A 7,111-nucleotide genomic window follows, 5' to 3' on the forward strand; every position below is an offset into this window, starting at 1 on the left:
TCCTTCCTTATATCTCTTTATAAACAAGAATTCCTAATGGTAATGACAAAAGGAAGAGAAGCAAAATAGTCTCAAGAGAATTATGTGCATTTCTCAGTAAATTATGCAATGCAGACGGTTGAACGCAGCACCATAGCTGTTGGATTTTAAAAAAAGTGGGACCTCTTGGTCTTCCTGTAGTGAAAGATCAGCTAAACAAGGAAAAAGGAGCAATGAAAAGTCATAGAGAAGTGTGGTAGCTTGCTAAGACTGTTCAGTATAAGTCAGTAACAGAGCTGAAAAGAGAACCAAATAATTTTGACATTACAACTTAACATGGCAGGCTGTTCCTGCTTGCTGGCAGTGGCACACTGCTTCCTGGTGTGCTTCCTCATCAACACATTTACAGCCTGCTTACAAACCTTTTGTCCAGGAGGTACCCTATTCTCCAGCATCTTGTGATACAGCTGCTGCTGCTGAAGGTAACCATTGTTTCTTTTCTGTAGAAGGCTCTGACTTTCCTTTTTCAGTAATTTCTTAAGAGTCATATGCCACATGGGAGCACCATTCCCCAAAAAGGGACAGCTTAGTTTCATCATGCTCTTCCCACATGTTTCTTCCCACAGAGGCCAATGCAGATTCTCTGTGTGCCCCTGCCATGAGCTCCTGCATCCCTGGGGACAGCAGCAGTCTTGCAGGGAGTGGGTGGCAGTCCCAGGGCCCTGCCCTGTTCCCAGTCTGAAGGACACCTGGAAATGCAAAACAGCCCTACTGAGGACCTGCAGGGCAACATCCCTGAGAGTGGAGCCTCCATCCACTGTGGTGATATTACAAAACATTTCAGGCCTCGCCGTGCTGCATGCTTATGAGGATACAACCTTAACACCATCAAGCAGCAAGTCACTGGGAGGGCTGCACGTTGGTGTGATTGCTTCTGTGGTGTATTGCAAATACACAAGGTATGACATATTACCAGCAAAAATGAGTCAACTTGGAAATCCCACCTAGGATGGGCTTTTCTCAGTTCTATTAAAACATTTACATATTATTAAATACAATCACAAAATAACACACTAGTATTTTTACTGTCAAATAAATACCTTGTAAATACAAGGATTTCTTACCACCATCACCATTACATTTATCTTTTGCTTAAATCCTTCCTCTCTAGAAATAATACAAATCAAGCCTCTGGGGCCTGTTTATGTAATGGGGATTTATGTCATTTCAAGACAAATGGCATTTGCTAAGTTTCAGGGAAACACCTGTATTAATTGTATTTCCTGCTCATGTGTTGCTTTTGTTTGCAAAAAAAGAATTCATCTCAGGTGAGTTAACCTTGCTTTTAGAAAGGGCACCTGCAGTTATCTTAGTGCTTATTGTAAATCAAAACATGTTGAGCCTTTAAAGCAGTGAAATAAAGAGGTGCTGACAAGAGGGTATGCCAATAGGATTAGGAGCTTTTCTCACTGCTTGTATTATCAGGATGGAGAATTGAGTCATGTTAAATTACAGGGGGAAGAGATATTCCCAGAAATTCCACAGATCAGAGATTGACTCTCTCCTTCAGTAAGCCTATGGATAGGAGGGGCATTCTGTGCTTGGCGAGATTAAGAAGGAGGGAAAAAAAAAAAGAAGAAGAGAAAAAGACACCTCCCTTTTAGCCTTAGGCGTCTATAATTGACCAAGATTTTTCTGCTTGTGATTTGATCCATCCAAACCCTGTTAGAGGCACTTGCCCCCAACTGAGACCAAGGCTGAGGTGAATGAGAATTAGGTGACTCACTCATATGTACTATACGTGCATTCACATCTATTAGGATAAATGACATGTCATTCAATTTAAGCACAGGCAACTGGAGATTGTCATATTTTGAAAATGACAACTGTTATTTATTTATTGAGAATATTTATACAGGTTTTTCCTAGGTACGGAGAATGCATTTTTCAGCAGCGCAGAGACATGGGTGAATCAGGCAATTACACAAAAACCAGAGAGGAAGAGAAACAAAGCTGACAGTACCAGCCACAGGGGCTGGGTCAGCAGAGATGAATGGTGCTAAGCCACCAGAGTCATTAAGCTGACACTGCTCTGTGGTCATTTTAAAAGGACTGATCATGATGCTCTGGCCCCTGCTATATTAATACAGTATTGCAGCAAGCAGTATGTTAGATGGAAACAGGCAGCCATGATCTAGCCCAGTTTTCGAGAATGGAAAAACTGGGACTAGTCTGATGCTGATTTCCAGGATTTGGGGGCTAGGAGGAGATGGGAAGGTGAGGCTCACCTTCCCCTGCCCTCACCCCAATGCATCCTCCACCCTGCAGCAAAGCTATAGGCTAGGGCTTCCTCCTCACCGTTCCTGTTTAGATTAGGGTCATCTCTGCCTACCTCCATTGCTGGTCTGAGAGCTACTGCTTTAGAAAAACCATCATTGTTAGTGCCTTTGAAAAACACTACCAACAATGTTCTATCTCATTCTTAAATGCAGATAGCTCATCAAATAGAAAGATAAGTAGATAGATGGATAGATGTACAGACCAACAGATGAAAAAGAAACATCTATGTGATTATAAAGAGATGACATTAACAAGGTGGATATGAGTTTCCCACTTTTATATGGGTACAGAACTGTTACATTTATGTCCAGTCTTTGGGATGCCAAATTATCACTGCAGCTCAATGGGATGCTCTCTAGAGTGGACACAAGGGACTGAGTTTAGTATTGATTTTTTTTTCTCCTAGATGTGTTGGAAAACAAATATAATAAAGACATTATGACATAATGCTTCTATCTTTTGGAATTGTTTTCTTTTTTTTTTTCTTTATTGATTGGAAATCTTTTGGGGTTTATTCCTCCATAATTCTGACCTCCACGCATTACACAGGAAGCTGGAGCACCCTGTATCTTCTATAAGTTCTGCTAATACTTAACTTTGCGTCTGATGGTTCCATTATGCAATGAAATGATTTACTGTGCATCAAAAGATCGCAGTTGCCATAATCATCTTGTTTGGTGTTCTGAGTTAGCTCTATGTATTTTCAGAAGACTTGAGAGAAAGGTATGGCAGCAGTGAGAACTGCTGAGTGCCCTCAAATAGGAGCCAAGGCTGATCAGCTGTTTGGAGGAGGAAATCAAGCATTTACCTTGCAGCGTTAAACACGCTCTCCCCACTGAGAAGGCTGCCATCAAAGCACTGAGGCCGAAATTTTGTGCTGTGTGTTGACTGAAGTTAACTATCCAAACAAACAACCTATGCTTCTGCAACTCTTGCTAAGTCAAAGATGTGGACCCTCTGAAAATGAGTCAGGAGTTAGATGACCAAAGGTACCTCTGGAACGGCTGCCTGGCTCTTAAACATTGCCCCATCTGTTTTCATGCTTTACATAACTAATTTTCCTGAGGATGTACTTTGCCGGGTTTGGCACCAAAACAGATAAGAAAAAACAAACCCAAGACAAGGGGCTGATTGAACTCCAGCAAACCCGTTTTGTTTTCTCATATATTTTTCCAACCAAGTACTTCAGAGAATGATTGAAGAGAGGATGAAAAAACAAGAAGCTGGATGATCAACTTTTAGTTCTAAACAGGAGCAAGCCACAGGTAGCCGAGAAGGCAGCTCTGCTCCAGCTCACCAGGCAAAGAAGGAGCTGTGAAGGGGTCAGTATGGCAAGGACAGGGCTGCGGGCCAGCATAACCTCTCCCACATCAAGTCCCTCAGCACATGGCATGGTACAAAATCAGGGGAATACACAGCTAATCTCATCTGAATAACCTGCTTTTCTGGCTGGAGGCAGGATTTTTAATATTTTTCCAATTCAACTAGAACAATTTTTTTTCTTCAGTGGCAAAGATGTAGCTGAGATCCATGTAGCTTCATTCCACCTAAAATGAGGTATTTCTCAATATGTGGGAAGGTGTTTTTAGCCAAATTAGGAGAATTAATGACTTTAATTGATTAAATCCTTCAAGGGGTGTTTCATTTGAGAAGGTAAGAGCATTTCCTAGAGGGAAAGCCCCATTAGGTTTGGCTTTTCTAAATGGTTCTCTCTAGAGTTACAACAGGGAGGGAGGCTAGAATTAATCTGAAACTACAAAGATTTTCCTTCCCCTGACACTGCATTTTCCAGGGAATACACACACAGAGCAAGACCTGTTGGCTGCCTCCCTTTGGCCTGACAAAGAAATCCATGGAGGCTGTGTGCATGCACACTTTGGGAAAACAGCACCAGAGTGGAGCTTCTCACGCTGTTTCCAAAGGTTTCAGTAAGGATACTGCAATTAATGGAGTTAATATAAAAACAGTAGAAGTAGGCTGATGTTCGTCAATTGTGGGGCTAGCAGAAGTTATGTAGACTGTTCAAAAATCCAAAGTTCAATTGCTTGCAGCATTTACTGAAGATCAGCATCCTAAAATTATAAATTATCAGCACGCCCAGAAATACCAATTGCAACAGCAAAGGTGTTTCTGTTGAAGCAGGAGCCTCATTCACCAAGCGTAAAAGGCACTTACTTATGTGAACTCCAATTCCTTGTCCCATTCCTTATGTTTTTCTTCTTCATTAAATCCAATCATTGTCTTTTTTCAAGGGATGCTGGCCAAGGAAGGGATGCCATTTCACCAGCTCATTAAAAATTGTGTATTTCTTCTCTGATGTCCAAAAATCACACACAGTCTAGTTTGTCTCAGAAGCTGTGCTCAAAAGAAAAGTGAAACCTGTGGAAATTCTTTCAAGAACGAGTGTTTGAATCTTTTATATAGTCTTCAAGCAATAATTGATAAAGTGACCTTTAACGAATTATAGAATCGCCAAGGCTGGAAAAGACCTCTAAGATCACCCAGTCCAACTATTCACCTATGACCAATACTTCTCCACCAAACCATGGCCCTCAATAAAACACTGAGCATTTCTCGAACACCACCAGGGATGTGACTCCACCACCTCCCTGGGCAGCCTGTTCCAGTGCCATCCATTCCATGAATGTTTCAGGAAGCCATTCAAATTTAGTATCATTTCAGGATATTTTTTTGCCTTACCAGGAGGCTGAGGAATACCTATTCAATAGAATCCTGGAAAACCTATCATTATTTTATTCTATTATGAACAATGTTTGAACACATACATATATACTTCTAGAAGTCATTAATTTCTCAGTAATTCACATTTGTTGCTCAGGCCATAAACTATACTCCATCCCCAAATAAACTCAAAAAATTCTTAAAAATTGAACTTCTGCTTATCCTTAACTGAGTTGCTTAGGCATTAAATTCCTCCCATCCTAACTGTGTCTTTGTGAAGTGATTACCTTAGCACCACCCAACTGTAATAATATCACACATCAATAATATTTAATCATCAGAGAAGTTAGACAAAGTTCGCATTCATGAAGCTCTATCTAAAAAAGAACAAAATCCTGTGTATTAAAGGATACATAAAACTCCATAATAAAAGATTACATGTATGACATACACAGCTTCTTCTAGAAAAACCTGCTCTGATTTCTCTGTAGATCTTTTAGTAAAATCTATACCTTGGCTAATTAAAGACAGCAGCATCCTAGGTGGAGTCCAACAGGAGCGCAGCTGATCTTAAAACCTGATGCTCGGCACAAAGCAACCACCTGTCAATATTTCAATTACTGCCCTCCCCACCTGATCACACTTCAATTGTTTTCCAATAATTATTATAATCATCCACCACAAGGGCAACTGGTTGTTTCAGGGTTATAGGTGAGAGGCAAAGAAGAAAAAAGCACCCACCCTGCCGTTTGTATACCTATTTCCTCAGGGCAGCTCCTTATTTCAGCAGCTGCTGGTGAGGCACAAATCAGCCTTAGAGCCAAGCCTGGATGGCATGCATCCTGATTTCTGTTTTTTTGTTGGTATTGCTGTTGGTCTTAATTTGAGTCCTGCACATGACCAGCCGCTTTCTCTACTGGAAATAATTTCTCTAAATTAAAGGTTGCTGCAGTGTTTCAAGCCTGTCAAAGATCTCTTGTTGGACAGGCTCTTTTTTTTTTAAAAAAAAAAAAAAAAAAGGAGGCAGAGTCTCAAATCTTAGCCCTGAGAGCCAGATTTCACTTGATGAAAGGATTGGAAAATCCTTTTCCGATCAGGATAATTTTCTGTTAGATTTCACGGGAAGAAAAGATTTCAGTTTAGTTTTCATTTGAGGGGAATGAATGGCTTGGATCTATTGTTGTTTTTGTGACATTATTTTTAGGAGAGGGGAAAAAGAAAAGCATTGAAAATCCTGACCCACCCTACCACAAACACAAAACCTCTGTCGGTGCTCTTGCTGGGATGGAAGCTAGCGCACAGGAAGCAGGAAACACGGAATATTTTTTACTTCATCTCCAACATTTTTGCACTGACTTCATGCCTGTGTGAATGTACCTAAACAGAACTTCACCAAACCCATCTCTTTGAGCTGCTGTAAGTTTTGAAGCAATGTTACCAGGAACAAAATCCTGACAATTTGGATGAAGCCTGCTTGGTTTTCAGTGGAGTCAGGAGTTCACATTTAAGATAAAGATACTGTGGTGCTACATGTTGGATACTGCTAGTCAGCCCCAGTCATAACACTAATTGCTCTGCCTGGGGAAGGCAGTGAGATCATTATTCCATTATAAAATGCTATCATTTATAACTGAGTAGCAAAATAACACATGCTGGGATGGAAGGAAAGCAGAAAAAGTCTCTTCCACTTTGTAGCGCTTGCCCTGAATCTAGGGACCGCAGAAAGGGAGAAAGGCACCACTTCTGTCACCTCAGGAAAGGCTTCAGCTTCAGGTGTAGCTGCAGCCTGGAAGCAAATAAATGCTTTGCTGTAAAGGGAACATGAGCTCAGTTGTATGGAGGATGCTGCAGAAAAAGCAGTTACAACCAGCCCAGCATGGGTGGGTGGGTGAATCCCTGCATCCTCAGCCTTGGGGAGGGGGACCAGCCAAGGCAGGTGGTGAGCCAACACAGAAGAAAAAACCATCCAGAATAAGCAGATAAGATGATGATAAAATCAAAGTGATAATGTAACTCGTGGAGGAGAATCCAGGCAGCAGTTAATTAGCAGAGAAGAGAATGCAGCTCTTAAAAGGCTGTGGAAGGGAATCCTCCTGGGACCGAAGGTGCC

The 7,111-nt window shown here is 41.3% G+C and overlaps 1 long non-coding RNA gene across 1 annotated transcript; it reads right to left on the minus strand.

Annotated features, from left to right (window-relative positions):
- Positions 1–540: 540 nt before the first annotated feature.
- Positions 541–5,624, minus strand: LOC125696489 (uncharacterized). Its single transcript, XR_007378359.1, has 3 exons — positions 5,514–5,624; positions 4,495–4,674; positions 541–728 (listed from the first exon to the last, which is right to left on the minus strand). It is a non-coding gene; the product is annotated as an uncharacterized LOC125696489 (long non-coding RNA).
- Positions 5,625–7,111: the final 1,487 nt, after the last annotated feature.

The sequence above is a fragment of the Lagopus muta genome, chromosome 7, assembly GCF_023343835.1.
Source record: "Lagopus muta isolate bLagMut1 chromosome 7, bLagMut1 primary, whole genome shotgun sequence".
Taxonomy (NCBI): Eukaryota; Metazoa; Chordata; class Aves; order Galliformes; family Phasianidae; genus Lagopus; species Lagopus muta.